The following is a 19283-nucleotide window of genomic DNA, read 5'->3' as shown; positions in this document are numbered from 1 at the left end:
TGGTGATACTCCGACTCTACAAAAGATGTAAAAATTAGCCAGGCATGGTGGCATGTGCCTATAGTCCCAGCTACTTGGGAGGCTTAGGTGGGAGGATTGCTTGAGCCCGGAGTTCAAGTCCTCAGTAAGTGATGATGGCACCACTGTCCAGCCTGGGTGAGAAATACTGTCTCAAAAAAAAAAAAAAAAAAAAAAGATTTTCAGTAAAAAAATAAATAGCTCCTAATATGAGTCCATCACTTTAGTAGGCACTATTAAAACTCTATTCTGAATCCTTCCACGAACTCTAAAATGGTAGCATAAACCCCATGCTGTGGGGGAAATCGAAGCCCAGAGAAGTTCAGTGGCTGACAGTGGGTCACACAGTGTATATGCATTTGAATCGAATTTGACCCAGCACCTTACAAAAGCTTGAATTCTTTCTACTCTGTGACCTCCTACCTCATGTTCCATATATACTACTTCCTTGAAACATTGATTGTCCTAGTCACTTTCTCCTGGGCTTGGCTAATTTAAATTTTGCAGCCAACACAACTGCTGTTCAAATGTGATTCAAAGAGCTTCAGGGCTTGTCTCAAGTCGAAGACCTCAGAGGGACTGTGGAGAGGGAACAAATGCAGCTTGTCTCCTAAGAAAGAAGTAATTCAGCCTAAGTGAGGCTAGAATGAGGCTAGTCTGCAGGCTACTTTCCCAGCAAGAGCCAAGGGAGGTCAAGGTTGACAGGAAATCCCAAATGAGAAACTGAAGTGCTCAGCTGCACACCGTGAGGGTTGCCAAGAAATTAATTCATTGAGGAACAGGCTTTGGAGCAGTGAAAAGTACACCACTTTTGATAAGGGCAAAAAGGCAAGCCCACAGCAAAAGTCTGGGACCTTCTTCCAAGGAGAGAGTGGCATCCTTCATTTTGCAACCCTGGGGGTGTCCAGCTGGGGGCTCCCTCTCACAACCAGCCATCCTCCATCAATTTCCATGGTAATGATGGCTATTTATTCAGCATGAGAAATGAGCAGTCAATTGGTGAATGTGGGGAGGAGGGAGCTGGAGAAGCAGGGGTGAAATGGAACAGAAAAAGAAAATCTATAGAAACATTCAAAGACCGAAGTTAAAATGTCCAATGTTATAATACTGAAATGCCAAGTCTTTGAAAAATAAAATTGGAAGTAATCTTTAAGTTCAGAAAAGTCAAGAAGGCAAACTAAATGACTTTTTTTTTTTTAAGTGCATCACTTTTGCAAGAACAAAGGACACTCACAATTTTACATTCCTAAAAAAGAGCCAGGAATTCAAGCTGTCTTTAAATTAGGATAATCATTTCAAGGCTTCCTCTGTTATTGCCAAGTTGGTGCTGAAGGAGACTGGTAATTTTGTCTCAGAGGGGAAAGCTACAGAGAATGTGAGGTTATGCAAGCAATTAATCCAATATTGACAGTGGGGTTTGCTGATAGACAGACAACCCATGTGTGATCGGGCTCCAGGCTGCCTAGCATTTCCACCTCACTTGTAGCCATATTTGAATTAGAAAGAGAAATCAGAGGTGTTCAAGAAATAAGTATTTGGTAGGGAAGAGGGAGTGGTGAGAGTTTTTGGATTTTAATGAAAATAGAATTTCTACATAGGAGGGACTGGCAACAGGGCATGGGGGAAAGCATGGAAAATTGGAAGAAGAAAGCTAGGAAAACTGTCTTAAATTTGCAATCTCATAATCAACATAAACTTTTCCTTGGATTGCATGCATATGTGCAGTGGCTTAAAAGGGCTGACGGACAACCCGGTGGCTTGTCTTCTCCCTAGCCTTGTGTGATCTTGAGCAGGTTACCTAACCTCTCCAAGCCTCAGAGAGCTGTCAGCATATTTTGAAAACCCACTATGTGCTGGATATTGGCCTTGATGCTGAAGAACCAGTGGCAAACCAGGCAGAGTTTCTGCCCTCAGGAAGCTTACATTCGAGTAGGGATGAGACACAAAAAACAGAAATACATGCTCAAATTCCAAGTAGTGTCAAACTGGATAAGGAACTATGGAGTGATGGAGGAAGAGGGGAAAAGCCCTTTTGGAAAGAGTGGGTGGAAAAAGTTTTCTTGGAAGAGAAAATATTTGAGCAGAGAACTCAACAGGGCAGGGCTTCTCAACCTCCACACTACTGATATAAGGCCAGAAAATTCTCTATTATGGGAGCTGTTCTGTGCAACGTAGGAGGCTTGGCAGCATCCCTGGACTCTACCCACTAGAAGCTAGTAGCACTCCCCTATCCCAGATGTGACAACCAAATGTCTCCAGACATTACCCAGTGTCCCCTATGGGGGCACTCCAGCTGAGAACCACTGGAAGTGGAGTAAGAGAGACAATGAAAGAGTCAGTCTTCCAGGTAGAAGGAAGGGCCAGTGAAAGGCATGTAGGTGGGAATAAGCCGGGTGATTCGAAAGAACAGGAAGAAGTTTAGAGAACCTAGACTGCCGAAGTCAGAGGAGAGGGAAATGGTCAAAGGGAGAGTCAGAGAAGTAGTGAGGAACCAGGTCACACAGGGCTTTGTAGACAGCAGTGGGAGGTTTGGACTTGGAGTGGCAAGAGAAACTACTGGAAAGTTTGGCAGGAAAAGGATTTGACCTGATTTACACCTTGAAAAGCTCACTCTGACTGCTGTGCAGAGAACTGAACATAGGGTAGAACAGAAGCAACAGGACCACGTAGGAGGCTTGTCCAGGCATCAAAGCGAGACACTCATACTATAGACTATGGTGATGGCAATGGGGATTTGGAAATGTTGCCAGATTTGAATTCTACTTCAATGGAAGGAGTGACAGAATCTGATGATGTATTGGATGGGAAATAAATGGAACGGAAGCCAAGGAATTGCCTAGGACTGGGCATGAACAACTGGATGGGTCTGCTGCCATCACATGGGACTGGGGAGAACTGAGCAAAAGCAGGTTTGGGTGGAGGAATCAGTAGGCTGTCTTCTTGGGCAAGTCTACTTTGATATGCTTCTTCAGCATTCAGGTGGGGGGTTTGCACAATGCTTGATACATAGCAAGGGATCAGTCAAGGGGGCAAGAAGAGAGGAAAAGCACACATGCCTGGACAATAACAGCATAAAATTATTTACATTATTTACTTTACCAAGGCCTTTGAACTCCTCATTTAAAGTACACATCTCTCTCATATGTTTCATTTAAGACAGATTTAGGTAGAATTTTTTGTTTGTTGGTTTTGTTTTGAACAGAGTCTCATGCTGTCAGACATTCTGGAGTGCAGTGGCACGATCTTGGCTCACTGCAACCTCCACCTCTCAAGTTCAAGTGATTCTCACGCCTCAGCCTCCCGAGTAGCTGGGATTACAGGAATGTGCCACCATGCCTGGCTAATTTTTGTAATTTTAGTAGATACAGGGTTTCACTATGTTGCCAAGGCTGGTCTCAAACTACTGGCCTCAAGTGATCCACCCGCCTCAGCCTCCCAAAGTGCTGGGATTACAGGCATGAGCCACCACACCCGGCCACAAAATTTTATCTATGTCATTTACCTATACATTTTTGCTCCCGATCGTTTCCTTAAATATGAGAGTTGATAAGAGAAATTATTTGGGTATCTGGAATCCATCATCCATAAGAATCTTGGTTAATCTTCATGACTCTCCCTCTGTTTATTTATTAAGGAGTAAATCAGTGGTAGAGTTAATTGAAACAAATATCTTTATAATATTTTTCTCTATGTTTTCTCACATTCCAAAAAAAGTTACACTCTAGGGAGAAAGATTACACACTCTGAGCTGTTAACTACAGAAAAGTGTTTTTTAAGGAGTTTGAGGGCGATGTTTATATTTAGGGCAAACTGGGCTACCTGTTGTTGAGTCGAGAAATTGCTGTTGGTCATTAATTAACTAACCTCCTGCGGGTTCTCCATGGAGCATGCTGCACGCACGTCTCTGTGCAAAGCAGCTCCATCCCAAGTGGGTGGCTGCCATTAAGAGCACCTACCACTGCAACTTCAGGCTTTTGCTTTTTATTTGAAATCATTATTTTCTCTTCCCTGGCCATCTTAATCCATACAACACATCTCTTCCAATTATTAGCACAAGGAACCTTAATTTCAGATTCTCTGGGACAGGAGTTGGCAAACTTTTTAAATGAAGGGCCAGGAAGTAAGTATTTTAGACTTCACAGGCTGTACAGTCTATCCCAATTATGCAACTCTAATGTTACAGCACAAAACCAACCACAGACAATATGTAAATCATCGAGTGTGACTGTGTTCCAATAAAACTTTATTTACAAAAACTGGCCATGGCTAGGATTTGGCCCATGGACTGTAAATGACCACTCGCCTCTGCTCTGGAGAATTAATCTTTTAGATGATACTCCAGTGTCTGTAGAGTGACTTCCAGGTACACAGTATAGCCCATATTAAGTCAATCATTTAGAATATAGCTTCTAGCCAGGCGCCATGGCTCACGCCTATAATCCCAACACTCTGGGAGGCTGAGGTGGGTGGACCACCTGAGGCCAGGAGTTCGAGACCAACCTGGCCAACATGGTGAAACCCCGTCTCTCCCAAAAATACAAACATTAACCAGGCGTGGCAGTGCTCGCCTGCAATCACAGCTACTTGGGAGGCTGAGGCAGGAGAATTGCTTGAACCGGGTAGGCAGAGGTTGCAGTGAGCCAAGATCATGCCAGTGCACTCTAGCCTGGGTGACAGAGTGAGACTCCATCTCAAAAACACAAAACAAAACCAAACAAAACAAAAATAAAGCTTCCAATAGATCTGTTGAAAATCTATCGTAATACCTATAGATAGAACTATAATATCTTTTCCTTTCAAGTTTCATGTTAGGGATTTAGGCATTTGAAATTCCAATAGAGTAAGTATTTGGTGGTATATCGGTTATGCTTGTTATTACAATAGGGCTATATAATAAATCACCCCAAAACTTTGTAGCCCAAAACAACAACCATTTATCCAAAGTCTATGGATCACCTGGATTAATCTGGCCTGGTTTGCTAATCTTGACTGGGCTTGCCCAACTGTCTGCAGCAAACTGGCAGGTTGGGTAGGGCTTGCTTGTTTCAGACAGCCTTGACTAGAATGACTTGGTCCTGCTCCACATGGTCCCTCATGCCCCAGAACACTATCCAGGGATCGTTCTCATGGCATGGTTGGAGTCCAAGAGTAAGCAAGACCAACTGTGTCAGACAGCAAGTGAAGTGTATAAGACCTTTTGAGACTTAGACCCAGAACAGTCATGATCTCATTTTCCACGCATTTGATTACAGTTAAGTCACAAGGTTAGCCCAGAATTGTATTGAAACAAGACTATAAAGGTTCAGGACAAAAAGAATTGAATACAGAGAAGCCCTTAACTAGGGTCATCGGTGGAGCCAATCTACCACCATGACCACTCCAACACCAGCTCATTACTGGCATGCTTTCAGGATAGGAATACCACTTAAGCAGAGGGAGGGTGGGAGAATTAACGGATTGACGTGGGTTCTTTGAAAACCCATGTTTTAATACACTAAATTTTTTGGATAGCTGAAAGATGGCATTGCTCATTTTCCCATATTTAGCCATGCTTAAGAGAAGTGCTTTATAATTTTAAGGATGATTGCCATACGTCACAATGTTGGGTCTTAACAGAGATATCTTAAGAAGCCAAATGGCTCCAAAATACTACAGTTGTATAGTCAAATTAAAGGAAGAAAAAACTAAAAACAAAGCCTGTCGGGAAACAAAAACACAATGCACTGTGCTCCCCACCTTCCTCCAGACAGCCCCCCTTGGGCATTGGATGCTTAATGTTGGCCACCTGAGTAGTCTGGACAAAGTCTTCCACCAGGAAATCACATCAAAGATGTCTCATTTCTTTTGTAGCAAGCTCCATGGAAACAGTATTTATTAGAACCCCTTGGCTGCAAGTAACAGAAACCAACTTGAGCTAGCTAAGGCTCTTAAAGGAGGAAGGAAATAAAAACACGTCACAAGGATACAGGTTGTCTCTCAGAAGCCATGGACAGGGATGCGGCTGAGCTTTAGGAAGGGCTGGAAAGCAGCCAGGGACCAAGAGCATTCTTTCCTCCTCTCATCTCTGCCTCCTTTATTTCTCTCTCTGCAAACTAGCTTTAGCCCATGTAGTGATAACTATGTGATGGAAAATAGCTGTCTCATTGTTCCTAGGTTTTATCTTTCTCAGCTGGGATTGAGCTAAACTGTCTTAAGTCCTAACTCACTCCATATCCCTGGGAGATCAGACTTTATTTGCCCAGTTTAGCAAATAAAGTCCACTCTGGTTCAATCATCTATAACCAGGGTCAGAGACTATAAACAAGGTTCCCAGGACCCCTCCCTTGTGGGTGAAGCAGGCACTTAAGGGTTTGTTGGGAGTCACATAAGTATACCTCAAAAGAGCTTATAATAGGAATTCTCTCGTTTTAGGAACAGCTTTCAATAAGAAGGAGGAAAAGAGAAGGTCAACCTTGTGATATCATCAAAAGTCATGTATTCAAACTCTCTTGATTCTGCATAGTCCTTCAATTTTGTATGTTCTCCCACTCATCAGGCATGTTTGTGAGAATGATCTAACACACTGAGAAGATTACTAACAGTTTACCAGTGTCTTAGTTTGGGGGCCCCGAGCAGCAGGCTCTGAGTCAAGGATTCGAGGGCAAATTGCTTATTTGGGAGATGAACCCAGTAAATACCAATATGGAAAGAACAGAAGGAGCCAATGAACAGTGTTAACAAGCAAATCATCCCTGTGGGCAACTGCACTTAATCCTGCTGGGGAACTCTGAGAAACAGTGTGGATTATCCACCCAAGGTTTGTCGATCATGGGTTGAGGGCTTCTGGGCACTCCCAGCCTGCTGCCTGCATGAGGAGAGCTGGCTCCACCAGCCAGAGAAAGCTCACAGGCAGTGAAGCTCAGATCCTGGCCATTGGATGGAGGTCTAGTCGGTGTATTCTGAAACAGTTGCTGGTCATACCAACAAGGGGAGTGGGTGTAACAAAATAGGGAAGGCATATGTAGGCACATAGGTGATGAGATCTTACCTGCTTAAAAAGGTCCACACGAGGAAGAGGCAAGTGTAGAAGCAGTGAGACCGACCAGAAAGCTATGTCATGAGTCCAGGCGCAAGATGCCGAGGTCTTGAAAGAGCATTAGTGGAGAGAAAGGAGCGAGCTGGTGGGCAGCTGCAAAGAGTTATAAGGAAGGAAGGGTTCACTGGAATTACTAATAGATCAGAAAGTGAAAAGGGTGACTCCAAGGTGGATTTGGTTTTGTTGGTTTTTATTTTGTCCTGTCTGGCCTTGAATGGGCAGAATTTTGTGAGGTAATCCGGGCCAATCAGAAACCAAGGTGCAGGAAAGGGCCAGACCATGCTCTAGGACTGGAGGCCTGGATCTAGGGTGAGTTGGGGTTTGATTCTGCGAAGCACATTTTCTTTGCTCCCCCATCTGATTCTAATATGCAGCAAAGTTTAGAACCACTGATCTAAGCAATGGAAATAGATGAAATCACCAAAGTGGAAATCACCAAAGTGGAAATCACCAAAGTGGAAAAGAATGCCCAAGAGGGATTCCTGGGGAACCATCAGTGCATAAAGTGGGCAGAGGGACCAGGAGGAAAAAGAAAGCATGCTGCCTTGTCTTTCAGCAATCAATGGCCATCGGAAGCTTTTGGGGGGAAGGTTGCCATGATCAGATATGTTTTAAAAGGTTATTTTGGCCAATCATGAAAATTGGATTGTTAGAGGAAAGTGTAGAGGCAAAGGGATGCAGGTACAAACTTAACATAATCCCAAAAGAATGAGATGGGAGAGAAGGGCAGACTTACAGCAATGACATTGGCAATGGCAAAGGAAGTGACAGGGAAAGATTTGCAAAGCATTTCAGGATTGCAGAGGGATGGTCAAAAGAGTGGGTGATTGATTGTATGCAAGGGTGAGAAAGAAATGGGTTAAAGGAGGCTCCGAGGTTCACCACTGGGTTGATAGGGAGGATGGTGAAGCTTTTCCCTGAGCTACCGGGCAGAGGCAGACAGGCAATTCCAAGAGAAGTCATTTTCTCTTTGGAAGGGCTGCCAGATACAATGCAGGAGGCCCAGTTGCATTTGAGTTTCAGATACACAACAAATCATTTTTTAGGGTAAGTATACCCCCATGAAATACTTGGGATATACTTATCTTAAAAGCATTTCACCTATTTCCATGTATTAGATCAGTGTTCCTAAACTTTGCTGCAGATTAGAATCACCTGGGGGAGATTTTAAGCTTCCAGACTGCACCATGCAATACTTGGGACATACTCTCAAAAATGATTTGTTGTTTATCTGAAATTCAAATGTAACAGAGCCCTCTGTATTTTTAATCACTAAATCTGACAACCCTACTCTTTGGATGTGCTGAGTTTAAAGTGTCCGTGGGACAGAGTAAGCAGATGGAGATACAGGTCTTGTATTGAGGGAAGAGGTCCGGGCTAGAAGTGCACACGTGAGAGTCGCATATAGAAGATTATTCAGCCGCTAGTTTGCACACCTGATTGCACTTTGAAATCACCAGGAAAGATATGGGGAAAAAACAAAAATGCTGATGATCAGATATTTTCGGTTAATTAGTCTATGGTGCAGTCTGGAAGTTTGAAAGCTCCCCCATGTGATTCTAATATGCAGCAAAGTTTAGAACCACTGATCTAAGCAATGGAAATAGATGAAATCACCAAAGTGGAAAAGAATGCCCAAGAGGGATTCCTGCGGAGCCATCAGTGCATAAAGCGGGCAGAGGGACCAGGAGAAAACAAAGGGAGAGTACCCATCACAGGGGGAGGAAGGAAACGTCAAAGCTAAGGGGAGAGAATCCAGGAGGCAGTGGTCCCCTGTGTCCAGGGCTACAGAAAGGAAAGAGAGGACTTGTCTATTAGGACAGGTGGCCTTGATGGCTGAGGGCCACCAGGGGGCGATGTGGAAGCCAAATTGCAGGAGGTGAGGCGTGTATGAGTGATGCACCAGCTAACTTGGTATTCATAAGCAAACCCTTTTACTCCTCTCATTCCTTATCTGAAAAGCAGAGAAGATACCACCTTCCCTACTAGACTCCCAAGAGGACGAAAGTCAGATGAAAAACAAGGTACTGTGAAATTTCTTCTAGCTTGAGGTTCCGGAAAGAATATAACGCCAACTTTAGAACAAGCACTCCCAGCATCATCACCTCCCAGCTCAGTGACCGTTTCCGTCACGGTCTTGATAGCAGTCTCTGAACCTCAGTTATCGCAACTGTAAACAGGAGGTAATCGTACCCATCTTAATAGGTGTTCTGAAGATTACATGGAGTCCCAGGACAGTGCCTGGCACATTGGAGGTGATTTTTGGCTTCTTTTTTTTTTTTTTTTTTTTTTTTTGCAAACTGCAAAGGACTGTGCAAATACAAGATGATGATGACAATAACATTGGTGATGGTTATAAAGGAAGAAGGAGGCAAACCCTAGAGGAGTTAAAAGAGAGAAGTCACACAGAAAATGAAGGTTTCCTGGATATAACTTGTGGTTTACTTGATAGAGTTTCAGCAGAGTCTCGTAATCATGCTTTCCTCTTGGCAAAAGGGCAGGGGCAGTAAGAAGGGAAAGAGGGGGAAGAGACAGAATGAATGAACAACTATGAGTGAGAGAATACACCATTTCTCTAATTTACCTGTTGGGGTTTCAGGGGTAATAACTTGAAGTCTTCCATCACTACGAAGGGATATTAATTTCCCTTCGGATGTTTTCCTCTTCATCTCACCATTAAAAGAACCTGAAAATAGCTATCAAAATTAGGTTTGCATTTTTCCACTGCTAATCATGACTACTTATTCCAATATCCTTCTTCCCACCAAACTGCTCAGGTATGTGAGAGGGCAGGCAGGATCAAAGCCACTACTCAGGGTTAAAAATTGCCTAATTTGCCTAATTATAATAGAACTCAGAGTGGACTTCCTACCTTCAAAGCACCTTACAAAAGTTAACTAATTAATCGTCATAACACCTTGTGAGGTGTGCATTATTATTAAATTCAAGGTGAAGCTTTAGTTGGTGGCTGAAATTTAAATAAGGCCACTTGATAGTGAGAAGTAACTGAAAATGTAACCAAACATAGAATGGCTTTGGATTTCACAAACTGCTCTCCAAGAATCCTGTATGTTATGACTAAGAAATTGAAGACTGCCTCAGCAGCCATCGGAAACATAGAAAAGGAAATCGTTTACTGAGACACCCGCTGTTTCAAAGAAGCATTCGAATCAGCAATTTTGGAGGGATGCAGACTTACCTAAAATTACATCTTCTGCAAAATTAAGATGTCAACATTCTTTGAAATTATTCTCCCAATGGCAAGGCCCCAGCAAATCTATCATTTGGCTTAGAGCAGAGTTTCTCAACCTGGGCACTGTTGACACTTGGGGCTTCATATGGTTTGGCTCTGTGAACCCACCCAAATCTCACCTTGAATTGTAATAATCCCCATGTGTCAAGGGTGGGACCGGGTGGAGATAACTGAATCATGGGGATGGTTTTTCCCATGCTTTTCTCGTGAGATCTGATGATTTTATAAGGGGCTTCCTCCTTTGCTCAGCTCTCATTCTTTCTCTCCTGCCACCCCGTGAGGAGGTGCCTTCCACCATGATTACAAGTTTCCTGAGGCCTCCCCAACCATGTGGAACTGTCAGTCAATTAAACCACTTTTCTTTATAAATTACCCAGTCTCAGGTATTTCTTCATAGCAGTGTGAAAACAGACTAATACAGGGCTGGATCATTCCTCATTGTGGGAGGCTTTTCTGTGCATTGTAGGGTATTCAACAGCATCCCTGGCCTCTACCCACTGTATGCCAGTAGCCCACCAACCTCTTCCCCAAGTTGTGACAATGAAAATGTCTGCAGATATTGCTAACTGTACCCTGGGAGCAAAACTGCCCCTGAGAACCACTAGCTTAGACAAGAGGTCAGGGTATTTCTCTCTAGTATTGCACATATCCAGAGAGCCCCTGTAGATTTATATTTAAAAAAAAAAAAAAGTTGTTTTTGTCTTCCCTGAGCCATTACTCTGATCCAAATGAACAAATATTTTCAGATTTTCCCACCTGAGCCATTACTCTCATCCAAAAGAATTTCAGATTTTCCCGTGACATAAGGGGACTTGGGTGAGCCAGCACAGACGGTCCTTTAAAGATGCACAAAATGGTGAATGCTGAATTTTGTTAACTGGATGCTACTCTACTCACCCAGACAACTCAGTCTGCATAGCGACTGGAAAGAGAGCTGGGGGTGTCTGCCTGGGGACCAGAGCTTTTTAAATCTTCCCAGGCTTCCCACTGGCAATGCTAATTTTCAAGGAAGGCTTGCATCCCACACAGGACATTTCTGGCCTTGCCTGCCTCCTCCAACTTTGCATCCTCAAATGCCAAATTCTCCCACTTTGTAGTTTAGCAGGCAGAGAAGCAGCTGAAAACCCTGTGGGCTATTGAGAATGCGTAATTGGATATCAGCCTCAAAAATAATCAATCTCTTCGCCCCCCTCCCCGCATCCCTTCTCATCTCCATTTCCTCTCTCTTGCCTCCCCCTACCCTCAGAGGTAAAGGAAATCTTAATCACTTTTAGACCAAGGAGGCAAAATCATACTATATTAAGCTTTCTAAGAAAAAATGTAAAGGAATTTATCCCATGGCAGACAAAGTTCAAAGTATTAAAGTATAGGAGATGTATACTATCTGCTATATACTGAATTACCCCCCAAATTCATATGTTGCAACTGTAACCCCCAATGTGACTGTATTTGGAAATAGGACCTTTAAAGGAGGCAGTTAAGGTTAAGTGAGGTCATACGGGTGGGGCCATAATATGATAAGACTGGTGTCTTTACAAGAAGAGGACGAGACCCCAGAGGTATGCACAAAGAGAAAAGGCCACATAAGGACATAGTGAGAAGGTGGCCATCTGCAAGTCACAAGTGGGCCCTCACCAGAAACCAACCCTGCCAACACCTTGATCTTGGACTTCCAGCCTCCAGAACTATGAGAAAATCCATTTCTGTTGTTGAAGCCACACATTTTGTGGTATTCTGATATGGAAGCCCCAGCTGACCAATACACTATAGAATACAGGTGGTCCTCCATATCTGTGGATTTGACCAATTGTGGATCAAAAATGTTTGAGAAAAAAATTGTCTACTGAACATGTACAGACCTTTTTATTGTCATTATTCCCTAAATAATACAGTATAACTATTTACATAGCATTTATACTGTATTAGGTATTACAAGTAAGTTAGAGATGATTTAAAGTAAATGGGAGGATGTAGGTTATATGCAAATACTGCACCATTTTGTACCAGGGACTTGAGCATCTTTAGATTTTAGTATCTGCAGAGAGTCCCAGAACCAGTCCCCCATGGAGATCAAGGGATGACCGTATTATTCAGCAGTTAAAAAAAAAAAGGCATAGATTCAAAAGATGAATTAAGTGGGAGAAAACACCACTGAACAATAGGTACGTTATTATGCACTTGTATTTTAGAACCCCACAGACAAAAAACATACACACATACACATATGCTTTTGTGCATTAGCAGATATCCTGACATGTCTGGAAGGAGAGCCCCAATATGGCAACAGTGGTTAGCTCTGGGAAGAGACTGGAATTGAGGAAGAGAGTGGTTAAGAGTTTTTATCTCACATTATTTGGACTTTTTTAAAAACCAAACTAATGTAGTATGCATTACTTGCATCGTAAAACAAAATATTAAGGGTTTTTTTGTTTTGTTTTTTCTTTTTTTTTGGTCTCAACTCCTCTTCTTAGTCTTCTCAAAGCCTGAATCATGTTCTTGGTGACACCCACATCTGGCCCCTGCTGAAAGTAGCATAAAATCGTAGAGAATATGGACTTCTTTCTGGTCTAAAGTCTATAAATGGACCAGACCATTTCCCACTGTTCCAGTGTAACCATCAATGACATAGTGGGGGAGGGGCACGAAGAAAGAACAGTTTCCTCAAAATCCAAAGTAAAGCTCATTAATAGGAACAAAGATTGAGACATTTTAATTATCCAGGCATGCGCCTGTGGAATTTCTCATCCATTTTAATAGAATCCAGGAAGAGAGAGGGAATACATTTTTAATAAAAATAAAGAGTGAAACAAAACCAACCCAGACAAAATACACCAAAGTGATAAAAATAACCCCCATGAAATAGATTTCAAAAATAAAACTGAAATAGGTTGAGGGGAGAAAACATCATCAGCCAGACTCCTGGGGTGATTTCACAGGGCCCGTGACAGTGCACAATAATTTTGCCCATCTATCTACAGGAAATGGTTCCCCCGTTACAAGTTTCCAATAAGACCAGTTAAAAGAAAGCAACTGGAAACAAAGGGTTCTCTGGAACCCACTTGTTGGCTCTTGTAGGAAGAATAAATAAAATCTTTGCTTCTTTGTAAAAAGGAGACCAGCCCATCATTTTCCTTTCACATAGTTTGTGGTAATTCTAAGAGGTTTTAGGATGATCCAGATGTCGAATGTGGGTTGTTCTCACTGCTTTTTATTTTAGCAATGGGGAGGGTCACTTGGTCCCCTCTAAATAGCTTTTTTGGTCTCTCCTTTCTCCCTCTGTGGGAATAGGCAGTCTTTCTCCCTAAGGTTCACAGGCACATTTCAGTTCTTGCTTCTATTTCTCCCCTGTGGCTATGGTAGATCTTTAGTCTCATGGGCCTTCCCTCCACTCCCGCAATAAAACACACACCCTTAGCCATGAGGCCTTTGCCCAGGTCTTGCTTTCTCCTTGGAGAGAGCTCTTCCTTCTTGCCTCCTTTTTTTCTTCTATCCAGATAAAGTCCTCCAATTATAGACACTCAAGGGCACCACATACACTCCATAGCTCTCACCACAATTTAACTCAATTATCCAATGTCTGTCTTTCCTGGCAGACTCTGAACTTCAGGAAGGCTGCAGTTTTATTGACAATGAGTGCCCAGCATCAAGCCTGGAAAATAATACTCAGTACATATTTGTTAACAAACTGCTTTGACCTGATTTATATTTTTAGAAGACAATGGAGTGAGTTAAGGTCATCTAAGGTATAATTTCCAAGGGATAAGTGGAAAATCTGCCTCATAAAATTCCTCCTGGAAGGGGTGGCTATAGGGAGGACTGTCAAATAGATGGGTTGGAGAGACAGATGACATTTTCACTAGCCTTGACACATTCTGCAGCCAATAAAAAAAGGGATACTATCTAGTTCTAGATTTCATGACTATTTCAAATGTACTCCTGATTTCTCCTTTGGTCCCAAATTAGGGCTGGTTATATCAATGGTACCTTCTGGGTCACTGGACTGGACCAATGTTAGAGTTGCTTACATTAACACTAGAGCTTCTAGGTAAATGATACTTTTTGTCGGTAGCATTTTCCCAAGAATATTTGTCCCCTAAATGTTAAGGTTTGTATGTTATTTTGGTCATAGGAATGTCACATTCCACTTATTCACTCATAACACAATTATTTCTCAGCCCCAAAGTTGCCTGCTAAAGTTAGTTGTGGGTAGAGATGGGGGCAGAGACATCATACATACTTTGGAAACTAAGAACTTACTAGAAATAATTTTCCTTCTTCATGCCTGCTGATTGTTAACTATTCAATATTCTCTTGTTAAGTTTTAACATACCACACGTTCTATTTAAATAAGAACGTAAAATATTTCTCAAAAAAATTTAAGTGAGAAAATACTATAGCTTAATCTTTGTTAAATGATGGTGTTTCTGACCTGTTCTTGAAAACACCTATCCTTATTAGTGAATAAATTCAGTGGTGACAGGAATGTAAAACAGAATTCACAATTGATATATACATGTCCATTATGTTTATATTTGGCTAATAACTTTATGCAAGTAGGAAGGTTTTTCAGTTTACTTTGGGAAAATAATCTCACACCATCTTTTCTTTGAGCTGCTGCATCACTGCAACCTTAAAAAGGCAAGCATAGACACCTTATGAAGAAAAGAGAAAGCAATGCAGATGCATTCAATCCCCCTCAGGCTATGGGGTTAAAGCTGATGGACAAGGGCATGGCTGTCTATTAAAATCACCTGGGGCCTTTTATAAACCCTGGCTACACCCAGACCAACGACATCAGAATCTCTGGAAGTGGGCCTAGGCATTAGCGCTTTTCAAGCTCCCCAGGTGATTCCAATGTGCACCCAAGGTACAAACCATTGGTTTAGCGGCTCTGCTGAGCCTGGTAACTCTCATCTGATGGGAAAAGGTCCCACAGACTGCAAGCACTTTGCTAAAAACAGCTGCTCCCAATAAAAGAATGCAAATTCTCAGTAACATTGGTGTCACCAGAAACAAAGGATTAGGAGTCACAATTTGTCCCTTCAAAACTATTTAAACAAACCACTTAACGGTACCAGGTTTTAAAGTATAAAGTTGTTCACTGCAGCGTGTTTTTATAATAACAACTGCATGTCCATAGGGGATTGGTTAAGTAAATTGTGGTCAACTTTAGAATATGCAGCTATTTAGAGACAGCACAATACTTTTGTTTACTGAGTATACAAACTATGTACTGGGCGCTACTCCAGGACCTTGGAATTCATCAGATTCAGAACAAAGATTCTTGCCCTCGTGAAACTTAATGAAGAAACTTATTCTAGAAAAGGCCAGCTACATAACTGGCAAGACTTAGTGCAAATTGAAAATGTAGGGGGTCTTTATTCAAAAATTACTGAAAATTCAAGACCACGAGAGCAGAGCATTAAATCAAGCAAAGGGCCCTTCTAAGTGCAAGGCCCTGTGTGACTGCACAGGTTGCATGTCCACAAAGCTGGTCCTGATTATAGAGGAGACAGGTGATAAACAATAGAGACCTTGGGAGGCTGAGCAGGCAGATCACATAAGGTCGGGAATTAGAAACCAGCCTGACCAACATGGAGAAACCCCGACTCTACTACAAATACAAAATTAGCCGGGTGTGGTGGCGCATGCCTGTAATCCCAGCTACTTGGGAGGCTGAGGCAGGAAAATCGCTTGAACCTGGGAGGCGGAGGTTGCGGTGAGCTGAGTTCGTGCCACTGCACTCCAGCCTGGGCAACAAGAGTGAAACTCCACCTCAAAAAAAAAAAAAAAAAAAAAAAGACCATGAGTAATCACGTAGATTACACAGCATGTTAGAAGGTGTTGAGTGCCGCAGTAGGGAAAAGAGTAGAATGCGGGAACCAACTTGCAATTTTAAATAGGGTGATCAGGGTAGGATGCATGTGAAGAATGACAATTGAGCAAGGATTTGACAAAAGAGAGGGAGTCAGCCATGGATATCTCGGGAAAGAGCAGTCCCAGGCGGTGGACCAGCTAGAGCAAAGCCCCTAAGGCTGGGAGTATGCCAGAGAGGAAAAGAGGTCCCCCATCCCAGAGGACCTCAGAGCCTACTCTAAGGACTTTAACCTTTCACCTGACATTTTAAGACAGGAGCTCTGCCTGCTACAGGGAGAGGAATCGGTAGGTGGCATAGGCAAAAGGCAGAGAACCGTGAGGAAGCTAATCCAAGAGTGGGGAGAGAGAAGGACAGAGAATGGGAATGAGTGAGGTATAAGAGGCTTTATTTTAATGTGTGTGTGTATATCTATATATACATACATACTCCTAACTTGAAGAAATACCCACAATATGTAAGATAAAGGAACAGTTCATAACATAGTAAGGGCTAATGGCCCATTTTTCCATAAAAACTATATATACATACACATACCCATACAGTTATATATATATACACACACACACACACGCACACACACACGTAGAAAAAGACTAGAAATGTCACAAATCAAGCTGCTAATAACAGTTATTTCTGTGGATTGGGATTGACAGGTGTAGGGAAGAATGTCACTTTTTATACTTTCCTGAAATGCTTGAATCTTTTATTGTAAATATGCATTTGTATTGTAAATATGCGTTTGTTTTGTAAATAAAAACACTGCTTTTAAAAATGGGGTAACGCAGGAGTGAGTGGTTCCTTTCTTCACACTCAAAAGTGGGGAATGGCTAGCAAAGAATGGATAATACATAGACAGGCTTCTGTAACTTGAGAAAGATGCAGTCAACTTCAAAAAAAAAAATAAGAAAATAAGATTACATTTGAAACAAGGATCTGGAAAAAAAAGGCTAGTGAGGCGGGAATTTGTAAACCTGTAGAAAACCCAGTAGAATAGTAAATGATGGACCTTATCTAACAGAAGAAATTGGGTACAAAGTATTCTGCATGTATTAATTAAGGTATAGGGAAGAGAAGCTGAAGGATTTAGGTTGGAAAGAAAATGAACTCTTTTAGTAAGAGGAAGGTAAACATGGGCTTGGGGACTTCTGAAACTATGAGAACTGCATGGTACAGGAGAGTTTTCATGGTAACAGTTGCTTTGCTGGACAGCCCCGGTGCCTAACTGGATTCTTTCCACCTCTCTCCAAGTCTGCTCTCCCATGGTGCTATGAGGCATCTTTCTCAAACTTAAACCTGAGCTGGTCACCACTCCCTCCCTGAACACAACACAGCTCACCAGAGGCTCTGTTAGAACTCTTCAATGGTCTTCTGTTACTCTGAACTCTAAAATCCGGAACAAGGCCAGCCTGGCACAACCCTTATTCCCTTCACAATGCAACCTTTCCCTTCTCGGCCACACTCCCTCTCACCGGGGCCTTTTTGCTCAGCCTGCACTTTGTTCCTTCTTTCACTGATTAGTTTCCTCTTCCTTCTGGCCTCAGTTGAATTATAACCTCTTCAATCTGGCTAAATCTCCTACTAGTTGCTATGAGAGGACCCTGTGCTTCTGCTTGGTATGCAGTTTGCAAGCATTTGTCTTCTCCCCACCAACTACGAGCTCTTGAGACCAGGAACCAGGCATTTCTAGCCCCCACCATGTACCTGGCACAGAGCTGATCGTCAATAAATGTGTTGAGAAAATGAGAAATAGAGTTGCAAGCCTTGCCTATTACACATGTAGGAATGAGCAGCCTTTCTGAGCTATTTTCCCTTCAATTCTACAACCTTATGAGACCAAAGAGAATTTAGGATAAATATAAAGTACAGTACTTAACGGAGTGGTGTTTAGAGCTCTCAGCTGTGAAGACCATGCCTTTATTCCCTCCAGGGACATGACAATAAAGACTTTTCAGTTAGGTGGAAAGGTGATGCAGTCAAGGGTAGCAGTTGCGTGTAATACTTGAGTATTTACTGTATAATTCAACAGTTATCACTACTTTGCTTAAATACATGTAGTTGCAAAGAGATCTTGTGCTTTGGATCCATTGGACACCTAATATCTACACTAATAGAAGTAAAGCCACACGCCTCTTGTCCCTGACAATAACAATGACCACAATGCATAAAAATATCACTTGGGGGTGGGAGGAAGTAGTCAAAAATTTTTCACAGAAGATCCACTCTTGCAAAAAACACCCCAAATAATTATGTTGGAGAGGGCATTTCCCTTCACATTAGCTTCTAATGATGTCTATTGCCAAAGTACTTGGATCTTACTGTGCTAAACATCCACGATGCTGATGGTGTTGCCTCATAGGAGAAATCACCTGGAGGAACTTGAAAGGGCTTTTCCTTTTACGATGAATGCAGGCCACCACAGGTGGTCTGACTGCCCACCAGCTGGAAAAATCCTGATGGCATAATTGAGTCTCTGCACATTTGGTGTGGCTATTTATGGCAGGCCAAGAACTTGCATGGTATAAGGGCTTTACAACAGCTTCAACTGTTGGTTAAGCCAGGGACCACTTTGAGATGCCATCTTTAATAAAGGAGATACTAGAGAAGTGAGCAGAGTTCATAATTACCATCTTGGTGACAAAACAAAATACAGCAAAGGTGATGGATTGGAGGAAGGCCTACTATTCAACAAAATGCTTTTCGAATGCCCAGGAGCTTAGGTTCTGGAGGAAAACCCCAAACACTAAGTCCTAGAAAGGAACAACCCAAAAACTGTGTGAAGGAAACTGCAAAGTTATTCAAAACTACCCGATCCACCCACATGCATGTTAGGTCACTTGAGAATGGTTAACTTTTGTATCTAGTGTGACTTGGGAGTATGTCTAATTCCACACACATATCTACCTCCTGAAGTTGGACTTAGAGATGACTTTGTCTCAGTTTTCACAGCACAGCATTTTGGTTTCATATTCCTCAGCAATGGTAAGTGTAGTATTTTGTTGAATAGTATGTACCATACTATTTATAATTAAAAGGCCTTCCTCCCCATTTTAATAGAGGGA

Source organism: Theropithecus gelada, chromosome 2 (assembly GCF_003255815.1).
Source record: "Theropithecus gelada isolate Dixy chromosome 2, Tgel_1.0, whole genome shotgun sequence".
Taxonomy (NCBI): domain Eukaryota; kingdom Metazoa; phylum Chordata; class Mammalia; order Primates; family Cercopithecidae; genus Theropithecus; species Theropithecus gelada.
This window is presented reverse-complemented; position numbering follows the sequence as displayed.